This window comes from Pinus tabuliformis, chromosome 7 (assembly GCF_031772625.1).
Source record: "Pinus tabuliformis cultivar Carrire ecotype Pingquan chromosome 7, CPIR1, whole genome shotgun sequence".
Lineage (NCBI taxonomy): Eukaryota > Viridiplantae > Streptophyta > Pinopsida > Pinales > Pinaceae > Pinus > Pinus tabuliformis.
In genome coordinates this window covers 55648003-55670914 of record NC_142293.1, presented here as the reverse complement: position 1 = coordinate 55670914, position 22912 = coordinate 55648003, and positions in this window count along the sequence as shown.

Here is a 22912-nt window from a genome sequence, read left to right as displayed (position 1 = left end):
TACTGAGAGTGATTAGTCATAGCCCAGATTACTCCATTGCTTAAGTTTGATTTCTTGAAAGAGTTGAAAAATATGTACGTCATAATCTCATTGTTGCAACAAATTGGAAATTTTCTAATTTATGAAAATATAATGAGGGAACTTTGTGTTAAAAGTCCTGGAAGGAAACCATGAGACCCTCTTGGTATTCATGTGGTAGGAAAGTTATCATAATTAATGTAGAATAAAACCTTACCTAGCAAAAATGACGACCCTAGGAATCCAACAATGACTATCTAGATTGGAAAAACAACTATCCATAATATCCTATTCAATCAAGGCACTGCAATAAATGTGATGACTAGAGAAACACTCAAGTTGTTTAGATTTACCAATAAAAGCCCAATTTCTACCATGCTTGAACTAGGTGATCGATCCAAAGTATGACAAGAGGTAATCCTAAAGGGAATTTTCATTTCTGTAGACTCCTCAGAATATTCTATTGATTTCTTAGTGTTCTAGCCTAAGACTCACTTAGGAGGATACCCTTTAATTATAGGTAGACCTTGGTTAGGAACTATTGATGCATTTGTCAACTATATGTCAGGATTTATGATAACTTATTATGGAAAAAACCACAAAGAACCTTATCCTCTATCCTCCCACCAAACAAAGAATGAACTACGAAAACCCTTTGTGGGTTGAATTTGAACTAGAAGAGGATGGTGCATAGCGATTCCTCACCATTTTAAGGTTCTCTCCTTCAAGGGTGAGATAGAGGGAAATATTATTAATAGTTTTATAAGTGATCCCTTAGTTGTGACTGCATAAGAATTTTAACTCTTCATCTCTATAATGAGTGAAAATGATTTTAACAATCTTGTTGATGAATTAATACTCATTGTCTTGAACCACAAGAGTATACCAATTGAAATTGATCCTGGAAAAACTTTAAATATCAATCCAAATCTATCTCCCTAGAAACAAAATGATTGGTTTGGCTACTACAAGAGTAAAGAGAGGCCTCTTCATGGGAATACTTAGATATAAACGATATTCCCCCTAATATATGTATGCACCATATTTACATAAAACATGATGGTCACCTTGTTTTCCAACCACAAGGATGAATGAATTCGACGTTACAGGATGTTGTCAAATAAGAAATCCAAAAACTATTCAATGCTAATATCATCTATCCAATCTTTAATAGTTAGTTGGTTTCCCCACTGGTCTTTGTTCCCAAAAATAATGGTAAGTGGAGAGTGTGTGTTGTTTATATACACAAGGGCTTCACTTAGGGAGCAATATCATACCATGTGCAGTCATATTGGGGGATGTTTTTTGAGGAAAAAATGACATAATATATTGGGGGATATATAGGGGGTAAAGGGTTTTTATATTGACAAATATAAAAAATGGAGCTTAAATTTAATGAAAAAATATAAAGGGTTATAAAAAATGTTAATGAAAAAATGAATACCTATAATATCTAGTGAAAGTAGGGGTTTTCTAAATTGGGAAATTGTATTGATTTCATATTGGCAGGGGGTTAAATAATGTGAATTTTAGAGTGATTTTCCAATATGTAGTCAAATTAAGGGTATTGTTTAATATGCCACAAACGCACGTGATATGTCAGAGGTTCACTGAGTGAATCCCCCATGTTTATATAGAGTTAAATAATGCCACCAAAAAAGACCACTTTCCATTTCGTTTTATTGATCAAGTCCCCAATAATGTATTAGGAAAGAATGTTTTCTCATTCATTGATATATTTAATAAATATAACCAAATCCAAATTCAGCTCTTAAGGATTAGGACAAGATCACTTTTGCTTTCGCTTAGGGTATGTTCAAATACCACTTCTTGCCATTCAGAATTTGTAATGCACCGGCTACTTTCCAACGAGCTAGGCTCGAAATATTCTCTAATTTTGTTAATGTATGTGTTGAGATTTATATGGATAACCATACACCATATGGTGATATATTTGATCATGGTCTATCTAATATTGAGAAATTGTTGAAACATTCAAAGCAAGCTCATGTACCCTTAAGCATGAAAAAATGGCATATCATATCAATGGAGTTGTACTCATCCATTATCTTTCTTTTGTAGAGATACGAGTTAATACAATGAAAATCGAGGTAATATTAAAGATTCCTCCAAAATCACAAAAGGTGTTTTGTAGCTTCCCAGGTCATGCATGCTATTATCATCATTTTATTGAAGACTTTTTTAAACTTGCATCCCCTTTGTTTCTATTAATTTTAATAGATAATGAATTTATATGGTCAAACAAGTGTCAAAGTGCATTTACAGGTGCAATAAAATGTGTATTTTAATCCCCTATATTACCGGGACTCAAATGGGACTTAACATTCCGTATTTCTATAGATACCTTTGACAATAGTGTTGGTGTTGGATTGGGACAATATGTAACACCCTCTCCCACATTTAGCCAAGTTAAACAGTCTGTTGTTATAAACCTGTGACAAGAGGCTACTATTATGTGATTCAACTTGCCATGTACAATTAAGGAAGTGGAGCCAGCCAAACCAAAACATTTTGTCCTGTCACACATGCTACAGAACCTCAAGGAGCCAACCAACCTTTACAAGTGATAAACCCCTGAGACAACTTGAAATTTCACTGATATGGAACCCTAGCATCTCCCATGAAAAGGCATGCATGTGTCTAAGGCCTCTCATAGCAAGGGAATGCCATTGACTGTGGACTTTTTGAACTAGTTATAAGCCAACGATCATAGGTTTTGTGCCATATTTCTAGGGCCAGGACTGATGCCATTTCCCATAACTTCATGAGAAGTTAAGAAATGATTAATAACATTGAAAAAGGAGTACTAATGCAAACATTTGATCAATTACTTGACTCGACCCCTACTATCCATGACACACATCTCACCAAACCTATCACAAATAGGAATTCTACAGGTCATAACAATAGCTTTGAGGATAGGGGTCTCATACTTATCTAAGAATTGTAAGGAAGCATTGATACCTTGTCACAATAGCTGCATTATCATCTATTAGGTCATATATTCATTGTTCATTCATTTTCAAATCAAAACATGATGGAAGCCATAAATCAAGTCTGTCATAAAAAATGCTCATAACCAACATATAACCAACATAAATAACAAGGATATAATAGCCATAAAAACCACATATAAACAACTATATTTACCCCTCAAATACAAGAGGAAAGAATCTATTTTTAACATATGGAAAACCCAACCAGGTCTGGCACTTCCACGTACCACCCGAGCATAGATTGGATTAACCAAATATTTCTTTAAGCCAATCACCCTCGTGCCATATTCTAACCATGAATGTGGGATCTCATGGAACAAATCCAGCAAAACCAAAATACAGCTTCATGAGGCCACACCACCTCAATCCTCAACCAACGATTCCACCTCACAGTAAGAAATCACTAACCATCACCAGATTGGTGTCTATCCAAGATGCCCAAGCCTCCCAAGATTAGTAACTCAACCCACTGTTGTTGTCAGGCTTCCAGAGTGTTTATCCAACTAGAGCTTCCAAGACTAGTAACTTAACCCACAACTATTGTTGGGCTTCTAGAGAATTTATCCAACCAGGGCTTCCAAGAATAGTAACTCAACGCACCAAGGGATTCCATATCATTTCTCCAAGCAAAGATTCCAAGACTAGTAACTCAACCCAAGCTGTTATAAGGTTTCCAGAGTATTTTTCAAATGAAGACTTCCAAGAACTAGTAACTCAACCCATAGCCATAAGGAACATCAGGACCATCCAAAAAACAAAAGGAAAGAAACCCATAATACCATGGCTATCCAGTAAATGGAAAGGCTAGGCAAATCCATCTTCAATCCAGGAAATCCTCCATGCCAATGACAGATCATAACCAAGAAACCACATGCATGTGCTAGGCATGCCAAAAATAGAAAGGAAATCATACATGAAACTTGGTACCTCTAAGAAAAACTCATTTTAGGTGCTAATCCCAATGTATGACACACTCCTCCATGCCTACTTGCTCCAAATCCCAATTATTCCGCACTCCAAGAGTGCTCCAAGAAAACTCTAAGTGTCCAAGAGTATGAGAGAGAGAGAGCAGAAAATGGGAGTTCCAAAACTGAATTGACAAAAATCTAATACTGACCAAAGCCATGAACTGATCCTCAGAAGCCTTTTTATCAGTGAGGCCTCTATTTTCTTCAATTTCCGTTATTTTCCTCCTCACATGAAACCTGTGATATTTCACCGTCCTTTTGTCCTAATTTCCATTATTTTTCCTTCATTTTCCTCGTCACATGCAACCTGTGACATTTCATCTTCCTTTTCTCCTAATTTTCAATATTTTCCATAATTAAATGCCAAATAATGCCTCTTGTCCTTCCAAAGCCTTTTTCATAGCCTTTTCCAATTTATTTAGCAATAATAAACTGAAATGAACACCCACTATGATGTTTTTCCTACCATTCATCTTAGAATACGTGTCATGTGACCTTGGTATTATATTTTTACACAAAGTTTTAACCAAGGTTGTTACAGAACCATCCCCCTTGGGGGAACACTATCGTCGGTGTTCAATGACACCTATAAACTTGCAAACTACTGAAAACAAAACATATTGCCTCTCGAACTTTATAACACAACTCGATGCAGTATTTATAATGACCATTACTAAGAACATAACAAACATACCGTTTAATGGAGCTTTATAACACAAATCATTATGATATTTACAATAACCACCACATATACTCATGTACATTTTCTTCAACCAACAAATAATCATATGTTTCTATGGAACTTTAGAAACAGAACTTGATACATTATTTACAATAATATACACATATACACATATGCACATTTTCTTAACCAACAAATAAAAGGATATGATGCTTGCATCCATAACAAGGGAATCTAGAGGCTCATACCTCCACCCTCAAAGTAATACAAGCATTCACCTCCTTTCAGGAGGTCCAAAATCCCATGCCAAAGTCAAAACTACATCCAATTTCAAATGCTACAATCTTGCATTACTTTTCCTCTCAATGACAAGTTACTAACTCATTGTTCCAGGGTACACTCCCAATGTGCATTCATTTCCATCTGGAAAAGATAATGACCAAAACAAATCCATCATCGGCCTTCCCTTATCTTCTATAGAGTCCCTTGTCCAATATGTTCACCCCCTTTCGTGCAGTCATACACCTTCCGATTTCTGCGGTATCCCCTTCTTTGCTACATAGACCCTCAGGTGACCCCTTGCCTGGAAAGGTTTCCTCGCATCGGAAGGTCCAAAATCCAAGGTATCTCCCTACCTTAAAACCATTATACTGGTCATAACATTCTCATGGAAATAAATGGACACTATTTGGTACTAGTGTCCCACAATGGCCCTACTCCTGAAGTGCTTTACCAACATACTACTACATATTCCAATTCCTTTCATTGACACTGCTAATTCTTGTAGTCAAATTCAACCACCCAACTGGGCATTTTGATGCTTTCCTAGAAAAAGTACATAGATTCCATTAGATTTAAAATAAATTCACATCATACCTCATCGGTAGCTCATCAATAAGGTACACCTACAATTTTTTCTACTTCCTGTCACAAAATGTCAAACTAGTTGATTGAGAAAATCATCATGTATAAACATATCACATCTAGTCAGCTCAAAACACAACGATCATAGATCAAAATTATGAATCACATGCAATCATCATAAACTAGAATCTTATATCACATGTAACCATAATAAATCAGAGTCATAGATCACATCCATAATAAAATTGAAATAAAATACTGATACTTATCCTTAATTGTTCCTTTGCTTCTACCTTTGTCATTTTTCCTTTCTGTACACAAACTGGATTGGTTTCCACACCCAGCAAGAACCTAGTGATTTCTCTCTTCTTCAATCACTTACACATACACACAATATACATCACAACAAATACACTTACACGCGGTGTACTAAAAAACACAATACATACACCTAGACTTAGCATACAACACAAAAAATATATGTACACAAAGTACAACAAAACAAATACACATGTCACAATACATCAACTAAACAATCATCGTAACATAATAACATAGTACCAAACGTGAACAGTGTAACATGTATGACATCTACACAATACCACATCTACATAGTTCCACCTGCATTATGTGTACACAACACCACCTGCACAATGTGTACACAGCACCACTTGAACACAACACCACATGTAAAATGTGTACACAACACCAAATGTACACTGCACCATATGCACGACATGTACACAACACCACCTACACACAACACCACATGTACAATAATGCACACAACACCACATGTACAATCATACACACAACACCACATGTACATAGAACCACATATACAACATACACACCACGCCATATGTATACAACACTGCATATGCATTATGCACAAAGCACCATGTGTACACAACACCACATATCCAACATGTGCACAACACCATCTATACATAGAAATGCATAAATAACATGTACACAACACCATATATACACAACATCGCATGTATACAACATCACATGCACAACATGTACAACATATACATAATGGTAGTACTTCACATCTAGAGACTTCAATGTCTCTACCATGCTACCTTACTTCTAGTGGCTTTTCACCATCCATGCTTGCCTCGGCATGGTGTAGATCATGCTGCTTTCATTTCGCTGATGTGCCCCTCAATATTACCTTCCGTAACATAGACATCATATAATCACATAATAGGAATTCATATCCACATGATATTGACCTCATAGATTTTTCAGGGCTACTCTTCCCACTTAATTCCTCATAATACCAAGAAACTCTTCATGTAATTCACCTACCTAAGAAATCATTCCTCCACAAGAATGTTCCTTAACAACCCTATTAGATAATGACATACATACATAGATATAAACATTATCATAAAACAATCATGATCTATGATGACCCTGTCATACAATGACATTCATATATACATATATACATATAAAGACACTAGCATAATCATGATCACAACATAATTACCATATATCATAAGGTTAATGTTAAGATAACCCCCCTATATCCATGCACAACATGTACAACATTGAGAACAAAAGTTCCCAACTTAGCCAAGGCATTTGACACCTCAAATCAATTTACTTACCTTTATTGATTACTTTTCTCATATTGGTTCTTCCACCATCCATTTATCCCAATGGAACCAACTTGTCCAATGAGTTTCCGTACTATTGCCTTTAGCTTCCCTTTACTCATGCATCGAGCTTCATTCATGTCTTTTATTTCCTATTGGGTTCCATTCCGCTCTCCCCAAGCTCCATTAACTTCCTCTTTCCCAAACCAATTCCCAAGACCCTCAAAAGACAAAAGGAAAGAACAAAATCAACAAAGAAGAAAACCATCAAAAAACAATAATGATACAATACCAAAAAAAAGGTGGTATGGCCATACACTAGACACAATAAAACTACAAATCAAGTACAAACAAATCACGAAACACCCAAAGCACAACTAGCAACAAACACCATGACTCAATCCCCATGGATTCCCAATTATTCCAAAGGAATTCTCAACCCGAGCCTTCTTCAAGATCTCATGGCAGTCTCCTTTCCCATGGAATCTTTGCATCATACTGTCATAAACACATAACTGTCAGTGAGTAGATAATTATAACATTACATTGGTTACCTTATCTTGTTGTATCGAGCAAGTTTTCTTGAACACCTGCACATGTGTCATCTCTCCAGGAACTCCAATTCCTTGACAAATCCATCCATAACTAAAAACCAGTTGTTATACTTTTCAAATAAATGTTTAGGAATATAACATATATCCACACAATGTCAAACAAAATCTAAGTTAATAAGACTTTTTATATTCATGAAAATCACTCATTCATTTGGAATTGCGGTTTCCAAACATAGACAAAGGAATTCTCACCCAATTAATTTATTTTAACCTTTCCTTGCTACAATTGAATTTGATAATGTACTATCACATCACCAAGCTATTAGTTATATAAAAAAATCAATTGTTACCTTGTCATCATATTACCAAGAATGTTTTGTTGTAGTTGTTCACACATGTAAATCATATGTTCCAAAGATCAAGACATCATGTCTATTAATTATCTTTTACCAAAACTAACAACCATGTCAAAATCAACAGTTAACTCACAGTCACTAATCATAGTACTAGAACTAACACTCACTTATACTCAAGTAGATATCAACTGTCTCAGCGCATAATGTGTTAATACAACCATCTTAAACAAAATCATTCCTTCATGCAATCTTATAGACACATACTAATATCATGCAATTATTCAAACATTCAAACAATAGATAGATGACATAATAAACACTAAGCACTCAAAAACCAAATAGACGACATAATCAAACTTTTAATCACAAAATAAACGACATAGGAAAACTCATACCTTAATGTATCTCAGGGGAGGCTATCATGTCTACACAGTCAATCTAGATTAGAATAATATAACATCACAACACATCAAATCAAACATAAATAAAGTCATGATATCCATACAATAACTAGTTAACATGTTCACATCATAAAATCATGAACAATTGTCATTCATGCATAATAATCACATATTCACAATTGGCATAGATTAGTGCAACATAATATTACAAATATGTTACCTCATACCTGATTATGGTAACCATAAACATCTTCATAGAAGAATCCAAGTTAGCATGATACATATAACATCAAAATATTAATTGCAATGAACATAATCATCATGCATATGACCATAATGTGTATAACAACAACTGCTACCATTGATGACATTCTGACGCATGTGCATATAACCTCACTGATCAACTAGAATTTGTCATGCATGTAACCACTACGACAATATAATGAAAATAATTTACATGCTCATAAGGTATATAACCTTAATGCTTATAATCAACCATTAACCAACATACTTGCATGCTTAACATACAATCTTTTATGACGAGCTGCTCTTACCCCAAGGTCTAGTGCTGCAACCTCACTTTGATGATTTGCATCTCCTACTCTATCTTAACAAACACATCAAAATCATACATACCAAAAACATCATGATGACACAAACTACATATAATGACCTCACAATGCATGTATGACCTACTATACATGCATAACTATAACCATGCCAATGCATGCATAACAACATATAGACCCTAACATGCATAAAAAATTCATATACAACTAACATGAACTCATGGTTAAATCATCCCAAAAACAACATCGTCAACTCCTAAATGGAAAAACAATTGTAATAATTCCCACTACCATGCACACATAACAAGCACATCTATAACCTTCATGCATGCAAGACAAACACATTCCACCCATCTAGTCCAAGTGTTGAAAAATGCTCTAACACCATTTTGTAACACCCTCTCCCACATTTACCCAAGCTAATTAGTCCATTGGGGTAAACTTGTGATGAGAAGATACTATGATGTGATTCAAATCTGCATGTACATTTAAGGAAGTGGAACTGACCAAACCAAACTATTATGACCTTCCACACATGCTACAAAACCTCCAACAGTCAACCAACCTTTCCAATTGATCAACCCCTAAGACAACTTGACATTTCACTGACCTAGAACCCCAAACTCCCATGACAAGGAATTCATGTGACTGAGGCCTTCTAGTCACTCCCACAAGAAGGGCATGCCAGCGACTATGGAATTTTTCAGCTAGTTCTGAGCCAACAACCGCAGATTTTGTGCCACTTTTTTAGGGCTAGGAATTAGGTCACTGCCTAGAACTTCATGAACACTTCAGAAATGATTAATAACATCAAAAAAACAGTACTAATGATAAATATTTTATCAATGACTTGAATTGACCCGTACTAGCCATGACATGAATTTCATCAAACATGTCACAAATATGCATTCTACACATCATAACAACATATCTGAGCATAGGGGTCTCATACTTATCTGAGAATTATAAGGAAGAACTCACGCATTATCAAAATATCTGCATTATCAACTATTAGGTCATATATTCATTTTTCATTCATTTGCAAATCAAAATATGATGGGAGACATACATAAAGTTTGTCATAAAACATGCTCATAACCAGCAGAAATAACAAGGATATAACAACCATAAAAACCACATATAAACAAGTTTATTTATCCATCAAATACAAGAGGAAAGAATCTCTTATTAACTTATGGAAAATGCAACTAGGTCTGGGACTTCCACGTGCCACTCGACCATAGATTGGCTGAACCAAATATTTCTTTTAGCCAATCACCCCCATTCCATATTCCAAGCATGAATGTGGGATCTCATGAAAAAAATCCAACAAAACCAAACTAGGGTTTCCAGAGGAAAAACCATCTCAACCGTCAACCATTTATTCCACCTCATGGTCAAACATCGCTAAACATCACCAAATTTGTTTCTACCCAAGTTGTCGAGGGCTCCAAAGCGTTTGTTCCAACCAGGGCTTCTAGGATAGTAACTCAACTCACATTTGTTGTCAGGCTTCTAGAGAATTTGTCCAACCAATGCTTTGAGGACTAGTAACTCAACCCAAGCTGTTAGAGGGCTTCCAAATCATTTGTCCAACCAAGGCATCCAGGAACTTGTAACTCATCCCACAACCATAAGGATTAGAAGAACCAACTAGAAAACAAAAGGAAAGACACCCAAAACACCATGGCTATCCAGGAAATGGAAAGGATAGGGAAATCCATTGTTAATCCAGGAAATCATCCATGCCAATGACAAATCATAACCAAGAAACCACATGCATGTGCCATGCATGCCAAAACTAGCAAGGAAATCATTCATGCAACTCGGTACCTACAATAAAAGCTCATGGTAGTTGTTTATCCCGATGTCCTCTATTGCTTTTCTTCTCTTCCTTTTCCCTCTTGCTCTAAATCCCAAGTATGCCACGCTCCTCCAAGAGTGCTCAAAGAAAGCTCTAAGTGTCCAAGAGTATGAGAGAGAGAGTAGAAAATGAGAGCTCCAAAACTGAACTCACAAAAATATAACACTAGCCAAAGACATGAGCTAATCTTAAGAAGTTTTTTTTATCATTAAGGCCTCTATTTTCTTAAAATTCCATTATTTTTCCTCTATTTTCCTCCTCACTTGCAACCTATGATCTTTCACATTATTTTTCTCCTAATTTCCATTATTTTCATAAATAAATTCCAAATAATGCATTTTGCCTTTCCAAAGCCTTTGTCATTACCTTTTGCCAATTTCCTTAGCCATAATAAACTGAAATGAACACTCACTAAGATGTTTGCCCCACAATTCAGCTTGGAATATGTGTCTGATGACCTTGGTCTTATATTTTTTACATGAATTTTTAACTAGGGTTGTTACGCAATAAGAGGAATGGAAACCATATGCCATCTATTACATCATCATTAATTTGAACCCCCCTAAAGAGTTAAATTATAGGGTAACTTAAAAAACATTTCTTGTTGTTGTACATGCTATCAATAAATTCTAACTCTATATTACAGGCTATCATGATTTTGTACATATTGACTACTTTGCCATCAAATTTCTTATGAATAAACATGTTACTAATCATAGAGTTAATATGTGGTTTCTTTTGTTACAAGAGTTTCATATCACTATTATGGACAATCCTGGGAAGGATAATGTCATTTTGGACTTACTTTCTAGGCTTACCAACAATAGTGATAATTCACTTATTGAGGACTCTTTCATGGATGAGCACCTTTTTTCAATATCCATTCACTTGCTATGGTATGCACATATCTCTAATTATCTTGGTGCAATAAATTTCCAACATGAACTCTCTATTAAGGAAAAGTGAAATATTATTTAGTAGAGTTATTGATACTCTTGGGTAGATGGTTATCTCTTTTTCACTCAGGCATATCATGAAATTCGATGATATGTAAGGGATGATGAAGTCTATGACATTTTGAAAGCTTGTCATGAAAATCCTTGCGGAGGACACTTTGTTTATAAAATAATAGGGTATAAAGTGCTTCACATGGGATATGGTTTTGCTACATTATTCCAAGATACAAAGAAGTATGTACAAGGGTGTGACAGTTGCCAATGGATGGTATAACCAATTCCGTTAGATGAAATTCTATTGCAAATTTAACTTGTCACTGAATACTAATTATGTAAAATATTCTTCTCGTTACATAATAATATTCATAATTTATTGGAAATAAAATAAATGACAAAACCATTATTTTCAATTACACAAATGCTTATACCAAGTGTTGAAAAATTGCACTTCTGTTCAAATTTTCTAGATTTGTGTTTGGATGTGTTGTGGTCACCAACAACCCCCCCTCTTTGCTTAATATTAGCAATAACGTCGAGCAAAGGGGGGACCCTGAAGAAAAAATCCCAAAAAATATTTTGTTAAATTTTTGTATTTTTCTCCCTAAGGCTTAAATCGCATCGCAAAGAAAAGTCGAAGCATTACTTAAAGCGCGAGAAGTAAAACTACGAAAAAGCGACGCGAAGTTCATCACGTCGCATGCATCTCAAACGCGCTCTAAAAGGAGGACCTCGAAGAAACGCCGATCGCCGATATGCGACATCGTACATCGCAAACATCACGCTATGGAACCATGAACCATTGAATAAAATATGCGATCTGCGATCTGCGATGACTGCGATCTGCGATATCAGTAAACTGCGATCTGCGATCTGAAAAGGCTCATCACACGATAAACCCAAAGACCAAGCGTGCGCCTTAAAGGAAAATTAATGAACGCATGCTTGAGTATCAAGCAATGATTGCATCGCATTTATCGAAGAGTCAAGTCATGATGCATGTCAGGATTATGCATTCATTAGAGTTTAATGCTTTTATGTCAATCCTTTCATTTCCCTTCTTCTTTGCATAGACTGCAAGACACGCAACTGATACAAATCTATATGCAGGAAACATCTGAGAGAAAGGGGAAAGCGCCAATCAAATAGCAGAGAGAAGATGCCTCCGCAAACGAATGCCGCATGCAGCAGGACCGCGGATTCCAGACTATCAGGCAACCGGCACTGATGAAATTAGACTATCTAGGACTCAGAGTCAAAGGCGCACAAAAGCAGCGTGTTCACAAAAGATCTTGAGGCTCAGACTGGGTAAAGCAGAAAGAGAAACGCAAAAGAAGGAGGACGCTCCAGAAAAGCCTGGAACAAAGAGCGGAAACAATTCCCGAAACAGGGGATTGTCCATACAGCGCGACTCCTAACCCACTCAGTCGTTCGCACGACCGGAAACCGAAACAGCAACAGCAAAATCAGTTCGAGAAGAACCTGGGTTGTGCTAAGTATACACGCGGCGAATACACCCAGCTAGAGAAAGGTTTTCGAAAATATCTTCTGGTCTGTCAGAAGGAGGTGCCAGCTCTTGTCATTTCCACTTTTATCTCCCGAGTAAAAGAAGAAGGCAGCCAGCCGACTCTTCCCAGGAAAGCGTTGCGTAGTTGACAGCACTAAAGAGAATATACAGAAACGGTCAGAAATTAGATTTAAAGTTTTAGAAATAAATTTGCTTTTAGTAAAGGGCGGTCATTTGAAGCCGATTCCCTAGATTCGTGTAATTAATATCAATTAGCTAGTAGTATTTAACCCTTCTCATGGCATTTGGAGAAGGGTCCGGAAATCTGTCAAAAAACTTATCCTCAGAACATGCACTTCTGCACCCTCAGAGGAGGTTTTTGATGAATGGATGGATTGAGATTTATTTATGTTTTCATTTTAATGTTTGTTACTGATGTTGCACTTCTGTACTCTTAGCAGATATTAGAAACAAGTAGAAGTAAATCATTATTGCTTGAAGTTTATTAGTGAAATCAGTCATAAATGGTACTTTTATCTCTTGACTAAATTCTGCTAGTATCCCCAAAGTGATATACAGCTGAGTTCTTTATATGTTACTGTATGAATGTCTGTATTACCATTTGGCACTTCTGTACAGTGGAGTCATTTATTTATGCTTGACATATAGAAAACTGATTATGCGATATGTTGTTCACAACTACTCTGCCTAACTTCTTATGCAGAATGGTTTATCTTTATCGATTTATATTCTGATAACAGTTGAATGATCTTTATTACCAGCTGTTGTTAGAAATCTTTCTAGATCGCATAACAAAAGAGAACACCCCGGGTTAGCGTAGATTAGATGTATTGTTTCCCTTCATTAGATCACATTAGTATAGAAGTAATTTAGCTGTTAGAATTAAGACTAGTTCAGAGAAACCTTTTAGATTAATATCATCAAACTCTACACACACACGCACACCCTTCACATTGGGAAACTGGTCCCATTACCCCCAGTCGGACCCGCTACTCCAAACGGGCAAGGAGCCGCCAACCAGGTTCCGGACCGGGTGGGTATCCCCCTTGTTGTTGACCCGACTTCGGGGCCCTCAACATTTCTGGCACTAGAAGGAGGGCACGAGCTATGAATGGTGCATAATTCAAAATCCAAATACCATTCTGAGAGCAAATCAACCTCACCAACTTCCTCGACTTCTCCAGTATGACTAAACTCGGAACTAGAAGTCGCTCGGACATCCACCGCTGCTATACACCCCGATACATTAGACCGTCCTATTATCGATCCCCCTGAAGTTCAAACGTTGATCCGTAAACTCCAGGGATTCTCTATTTTCACCCAGAAGTCTGATAAATCTAAAGGCAGCTTGACTTCGCAGTACAACCCTGCTCATCCCCTGACCCGATTGAAGAGTGAAAAGTTTGGCATCCAGCCAACTGAAACCCCTCTCCCTACTAGGAAAAGAGCAAGGAAAGCACTTCCAGAGTCTGACAAAGAGACTCTTTCATCCACTTCGTCCATCTCAACTCCCTCTCCGCGAAGTCTACCACCCACGTCGTCACCTCAAAACACTCATCCATCTCCTACAACCCTTCCTCCGCAATCGTCGAAGGTCGTAACATCTCCACCTTCTCAACATCAAAGATCATCTTCTGCACTTTTGTTAACTAGTCACTCAGCGATGGCCCAATCTCCATGGAACAATCCTGGGGTGGTTTTAATGCCTCCACCCCTAAGTCCAATACCTGCCCATCCTGAGAAATGGCTGCCGAAATTCAATCCAGAAACAGGAATGCTAGCTGAAGAACATATCAATAATTTCATGCTTTCTGTTAATCTCAACGGAGTTACCAACGAAGATGCCGTGGTCCGACTTTTCCCCTATACAATGCAAGGGACAGTCGGGTCATGGTACTTTTCGCTGCCCTCCGGATCTATCACCAGCTGGGACATTTTTCAAAATCAATTTCTCACCAAATTCGGCGATGATAGATCGACAGCGACACTAATCAACTATTTGTCCAATCTCAAATCTGAGGCTAGAGAACCCATTAAAGATTTTAACTTACGGTTCAACAAGATCCTCAACAAAATCCCCGCTGCTTCTCAACCCAGCGAGGAAGTGAGATGCGAATGGTACATCACGGCCTTACCTTCAAACTTGGCCATCTTCGTAGATAGGGCGAGCAAGACAACCTTAGTCGAAAATTTGGCTGAGGCGTTGGCAGTTGAAAGACGCGTAGTAGCCCTAGAAAAGAGATCTATAATCGAAGAGCGTAAATCTAAGAAAATCTCTTTCAAAGAGGACACCAAGAAGAAGCAAACGAAAGATCCTTTCAACATGGAAGGATTACAAAAGGTATTAAAGGCCATGTCCAATGAGATGATTGATATAAGGAAACAAGTAGCAGAATCGTCCCCAAGAAAGCCTTTTAGGAGTTTTAAGAGAAATCCTCCTATGGAGACGAAACCACCCAACATGGTCTCAAACGTGGAACCTGACGAAGAAGAAGAAGAGAGCACCATCGAAACACAGATCGACGATGAAGATGTGGTGGAACTGCAAGGAATGTGGGATTTCATCCTCCCACAAGAGGAAGATCAAGAAGCACTACCGGTCAGCACACGAAGCAGAAATCAGCTTGATCCTCCCCAGAATATCCCAAAACAGAAGGGCGCAAGCCCTACAGCAAAAGAAAGGGTCGCACCAAAGAAAACAACTGCTAAAGCGACCTCTTTTAGCCCAGTCCAATCAGAGCAAACGCCTCCATCAAAGACACTAATAGTGTCGGATGAAATGGAGTATAACATCATCGATGACACGAAAAAGACTAGGGCTAATATCACCCTGTACGAGTTGAGCAAATTGAAACACCAACAGAAAATCATGATGAAAGAGTCACACGCCGTACCTACTACGCCTTTACCTACAGCCGTAGCTTCCCATAATATAGGAAGACCTCCAATCAACACGATCAATAAAATCGATCCAAATGACATCGCTTTGATTGGAGGGAGATCTAGATCTCATACTCCTCCTTTCCTCCTCACTTACGAAATCTTTAACAGAAACGTGCACAACTGCTTGGTTGATTCTGGTGCTTCAACCAGTATTCTACCCAAGTCAATATGTGCCAAACTCAACGTTCAACCGCAAAAATCTGCAGTACGCATAGTTCAACTTGATCGATCACAAGTCGAAGTGATAGGCGAACTGAATCAAGTGACCATAAGACTGTCGTCTAACCCCAAGGTATGCCAAGTTATCGACATCCTAGTGGCTGACATCCCTGAATTTTATGGCCTGATTCTTAGCAGGGACTGGTCCGAGAAACTCCACGGATACTTTTCAACCGATTGGTCGCACATGTGGTTACCCTTCAACAGGAAACCAAATCAAATAAAGGTTGAACGAGAATTGCACCAAAAATACATAGTGACAGATTTGGAAGGAGAGAATGAAGCCATAGCATACAACAGCAGCATCATAGGCAACTACTCGGTAGAATCTTTCCTCGGAAATTTCAATGCTCACATATCACCATATTTAGAAAATTCAGTTTTGTCCCAAGTAGAAAACTTTTCCCAGACTGATGATTCAAAATGTGTTAGTTTCTTAGATAACCCTGTAAATACTTCTTTATTTTGGAAATTATATTTTGATGGCTCTAAATCCAACGAGGGAGCGGGAGCAGGATGCGTTTTGATTATCCCGGACGGAAATAATACCATGCTCACATGCAGACTGGAGTTCTATTGCACGAACAACACAGCGGAATACGAAGCCTTGGTCCAAGGCCTATACAAAGCAATCAGCTGCAACGTCAAATATCTTCAAGTCTTTGTAGATTCCGAGATCGTCGTCAAACATGTACGGAACACCATACACTGCCTGTCTAGTCATTTAAAGCACTATCAATCTTTGGTACAAGATCTCACTGCACATTTTACAGCATTCAATATTTCATCCGTCCCGAGACTTCACAACGCAATCGCAGACCTGTTAGCTAACGTAGCCTCCAGACTCATTCCCTCCGAAGACTTTAGTCCAGATAGGTTTTCGATAGAATTGATTTTTAAACCGTCTATCCCTGACAACATCACTAACTGGAGAGTATTCAATGACGACCCAGACATCGTAAGTTTCCTCACCTCTGAAGGATCCTACTCAAACCAGATAATCGACGAAGACTGTCATGACCACCAGATACAACAAAATAGCACTGATAATGCTATACCCAAATCGGTGGTCAAACTAGAAGATTTATACGACTTAAAAAGTCGGTTCAAAAGGTCAGCTAACGCCAAACTTTACAGTTCGACTCTGAACTACGAATCAGTGAACCTAGGAACCGATGAGAAGCCGCAAAACGTTAATCTAGGCCAAGGCCTGGCTCCTGAAGAAAAATCAGCATATATCCGTCTTCTACGACAGTACAAAAACGTCTTCGCTTGGAATTACGATGAGCTGAAGACCTACAACACTTCTATTATTCAACACACTATCCCCATGATTGACAACGAGAAACCTGTCTAGCAGAAGCTCAGGAAAATCCACCCCAACTTGGAAAGTCAGATAAAAACTGAGCTGAATAAATTGTTGAGAGCCAGAATAATCTTCCCGGTCAGACATTCCAAATGGGTATCTAATATGGTACCCGTTAGGAAGAAAAACGGAGATATTAGAATCTGCATCGACTTCCGGAACCTCAACAAAGCCTGTCAGAAAGACAATTTTCCCCTCCCACCGATGGAGCAAATATTACAAGCAGTCGCAGGCTCAGAGTTAATGTCTTTCCTGGACGGATTTTCAGGATATAACCAAGTGTTGGTACACCCAGATGATCAGTTAAAAACCACCTTCCGAACTAAATGGGGTACCTACGCGTATCGGAAAATGCCGTTCGGTCTGATCAATGCCGGCGCTACTTTTCAAAGGGCTATGGACATCGCTTTTAAAGTTTTAGTCAACAAATCGGTAGTGATTTACCTGGATGATATAACTGTGTACTCCAAGAACCGAAACGACCACCTCAAATATTTGAAGCAAATCTTTCAAAGATTTTTAAGGTATGGGATCTCGCTTAACCCGAAGAAATCTTTTTTCGCGTTGAGTGAAGGAAAATTGCTAGGTTTCATAGTATCCAAATCTGGCATTCACATTGAACCTGACAGAATCAAAGAAATTTCCGAGATATCCATGCCCCATAACAAAAAGACCATGCAATCTTTCCTAGGACAGATCAATTTTGTCAAAAGATTTGTCCCAGATTTTTCACGTATTATTTCTCCTTTACAAAAAATGATAAAACAGAATTCAAACTTTAAATGGGGTCTAGACGAGCACGAAGCGTTTAACTTAATCAAACAAGCCATCATCAACGCTCCATCTCTAGCAACCCCAAACTTTTCAGAGCCTTTTGTCTTATACATGTTTGCCTCAGAGAATTCTTATGCTGCAATCTTGACTCAAGCGAATCAAGAAAAGGTAGAAGCTCCGATCGCATTCTTTAGCTCAAACTTACAAGGTGCTGAGCTGAAATATTCAGACGTAGAGAAACAGGCATATGCCGTTTTTAAAGCTATTAAATATTTCAGACCATTCTTGCTAAAGGCCCACACCAAGGTCATAGTACCGTTCCCAGCGGTAAGAAATCTCCTGATACAGAAGGATGTGGGCGAAAAGAGAGCGAATTGGATCACCGCCTTGCAAGAATACGACCTGGAGATCAAGCCGGCACACATCGTTCGAGGCCAAGGCTTCTGCAAGATGTTAGCTGGAGCATCGCAAATCCCCGAAGAATCGTTTGAAGAGGTACACGTGTATGAGGTAAGCCTAAATGACACAGAATCATTATATGCTGACATCATTTATTTCCTAAAGAACAAGCATGCTCCATTTCACCTGGATCACATCAAGAAGAGAGCCCTGAGATTAAAAGCCAAACAATACCAACTCGTGAATGATGTCCTGTTTAAAAGAAATTATGATTCTGTACTTCTTAGATGTCTTGAGAAAACTGAAGCCGAAAAGGTTTTGCAGGAACTCCACGATGGACCAGTAGGTGGACACTATGCTGGAGAAGCCACCGCGCACAAAATCTTACGTGCAGGATACTACTGGCCCACGTTGTTCAAAGACTCGTACAATCACGTAAGAAAATGCCAAGTCTGCCAGACTGCTGCAGGAAAACAAAAGAAGTCATCCATGCCACTACAGCCGGTTAACATCGAACAGCCGTTCAGCCAATGGGGCCTGGACATAATAGGTGAGATCGTTCCTCACTCCTCTAAACAGCATAGGTATATCCTCACGACAGCTGACTATTTTACTAAATGGGTGTGGGCCTTTAGAAGTTCCTCTCAAGACAGCTAACTCTGAAAATATTATTGAATTCATAGATCAGTTTATCATTACTAGGTTTGGATTGCCAACGGCCTTAATATTCGATAATGCATCATATTTTTCTGGAAATACCATGACTGAGTTCGCGCTCAAAAGAGGGTTCAAACTGAAGTATTATGCCAACTACTATCCGCAAGGTAACGGGTTGGCTGAATCAACGAAAAAGAACCTAATCAGGATTATCAAAAAGACAGTCGACCAAAACCAAAAGAATTGGCATAAAGCGCTAGTAAACGCCCTATGGGCAGACAGAATTACAAAGAAAGCCTCTATCGGCACTTCTCCCTTTAATTTAGTTTACGGGAGAGAAGCAGTTCTTCCTACTCACTTAGTCATTCCCTCCTTGTCCTTAGTACAATACATTGATGAAGTATCCACTTCTCCCTTACAACTAAGGCAAACGGAAATAATCAAGCTAGAAGAACAACGAGAACAGGCCAAGAAAACCCATGCTCACCACCAAGCACTGATAAAATCCTCTTTTGATTCAAACATAATGACCAGAAAAAACTTTCAGATGGGAGATTTAGTTTTGAAGTGGGATAAGGCACATGAAGAAAAGGGCAAGCATACGAAATTCCAGAAACTGTGGCTTGGTCCTTTTCAGATTGTAGAGGTCATAGGCCCGTCAACTTTTGTGTTGCAGGACTTGACAGGCAGAAGAGATTCTCTGCCTGTAAATGGACAAATCCTCAAAATGTATTTTCCATAGAAGGTTATCCTTCTAATTTTTGTAGGATAATTTTAGTTTTTTGTATTTTTTATTTTTTTTTATATATAAATAAGGTTGGTTGTGAATGATCATAAATTGTATTTATGAAGAATATACCACTTCTCTATCAGATTTTGATTTCACTTGTATAAATAGTAAAACTTTTCGAAAAATCTGACTTTTATTATTGACAGATAGAGTTAACTTTAGCCTGAATATGATGTCAGTTTCAACTTCACAAAGAAATCTGGGATGAAAGTAACTTTTGGCAAAAAATTTGTTTTATGCCAACGCAATGAAAAGTATCATCAATAGCAAAATAAGTATTCTCTGCAAAACTGCTGTTCTTAAACTCTATTATTGTCGTCCAGAGCTTTCTTAAGGAAAAACAATGACTTCCTCCCTGTTAAGGAAAATCGCAGCATCCAGAGAAACAATCCAAGAAAACACTACATCTCAAAGAATAAGAGGTCTCATCACGAGCCGGCTTATCATGATCACAGATATTATAACTTACTGACTTTGCCACTACTGTCTATCAAAACAGGGCAACGACTCAAGATTGTTGCAATCAAAAGACAAGGGGTCTCATCGCGAGCCAGCTTGTTCAGAAAAAGTGTAAATCAAGTGAATGACTGTGTCATAATTTGGCCACCAAACCAAGACATTGTTCTTTAGAGAATAAAAAAAAAATTAAGAAAAGTGTCGAAAGGATTTTTCTCTGGAACGTTGTAGATAACCTCAAGTAGGAAAAAGGATCATTGCTGGATAATATGGTAACCCTGTCGAGGCTATGGATGCTTGCGGGCAGCAGAGGCTCTACCTACGACAAATGAGCATACTTTACAAAGCCAGTACGCAGAGAAGACCTTATTTTGTCTTTGAAAAAACTGAGTAATGTCTAGGTGTGAATACAAAAAATAACCCAGAGGAAGCAAGCAATCGGAATGAAATAAAAAGTTGTGAACGAAACATCATTGACAGGATAAGGGGTAATACTCTATCCGTCCATAACAAAATTTAGACATAAGAAATTTTTTTCTGTTTTGGAAGTGAAAATGCAATAGAACAAGCAGAGATAACTGGTTCTTCACAGTGAATCGCCATTGTTGTGGTCACCAACAACCCCCCCTCTTTGCTTAATATTAGCAATAACGTCGAGCAAAGGGGGGACCCTGAAGAAAAAATCCCAAAAAATATTTTGTTAAATTTTTGTATTTTTCTCCCTAAGGCTTAAATCGCATCGCAAAGAAAGGTCGAAGCATTACTTAAAGCGCGAGAAGTAAAACTGCGAAAAAGCGACGCGAAGTTCATCGCGTCGCATGCATCTCAAACGCGCTCTAAAAGGAGGACCTCCAAGAAACGCCGATCGCCGATATGCGACATCGCACATCGCAAACGTCATGCTATGGCACCATGAACCATTGAATAAAATCTGCGATCTGCGATCTGAAAAGGCTCATCACACGATAAACCCAAAGACCAATCACGCGCCTTAAAGGAAAATTAATGAACACATGCTTGAGTATCAAGGAATGATTGCATCGCATTTATCGAAGAGTCAAGTCATGATGCATGTCAGGATTATGCATTCATTAGAGTTTAATGCTTTTATGTCAATCCTTTCATTTCCCTTCTTCTTTGCGTAGACTGCAAGACACGCAACTGATACAAATCTATATGCAGGAAACACCTGAGAGAAAGGGGAAAGCGCCAATCAAATAGCAGAGAGAAGATGCCTCCGCAAACGAATGCCGCATGCAGCAGGACCGCGGATTCCAGACTATTAGGCAACCGGCACTGATGAAATTAGACTATCTAGGACTCAGAGTCAAAGGCGCACAAAAGCATTGTGTTCACAAAAGATCTTGAGGCTCAGACTGGGTAAAGCAGAAAGAGAAACGCAAAAGAAGGAGGACGCTCCAGAAAAGCCTGGAACAAAGAGCGGAAACAATTCCCGAAACAGGGGATTGTCCATACAGCGCGACTCCTAACCCACTCAGTCGTTCGCACTACCGGAAACCGAAACAGCAACAGCAAAATCAGTTCGAGAAGAACCTGGGTTGTGCTAAGTATACACGCGGCGAATACACCCAGCTAGAGAAAGGTTTTCGAAAATATCTTCTGGTTTGTCAGAAGGAGGTGCCAGCTCTTGTCATTTCCACTTTTATCTCCCGAGTAAAAGAAGAAGGCAGCCAGCCGACTCTTCCCAGGAAAGCGTTGCGCAGTTGACAGCACTAAAGAGAATATACAGAAACGGTCAGAAATTAGATTTAAAGTTTTAGAAATAAATTTGCTTTTAGTAAAGGGCGGTCATTTGAAGCCGATTCCCTAGATTCGTGTAATTAATATCAATTAGCTAGTAGTATTTAACCCTTCTCATGGCATTTGGAGAAGGGTCCGGAAATCTGTCAAAAAACTTATC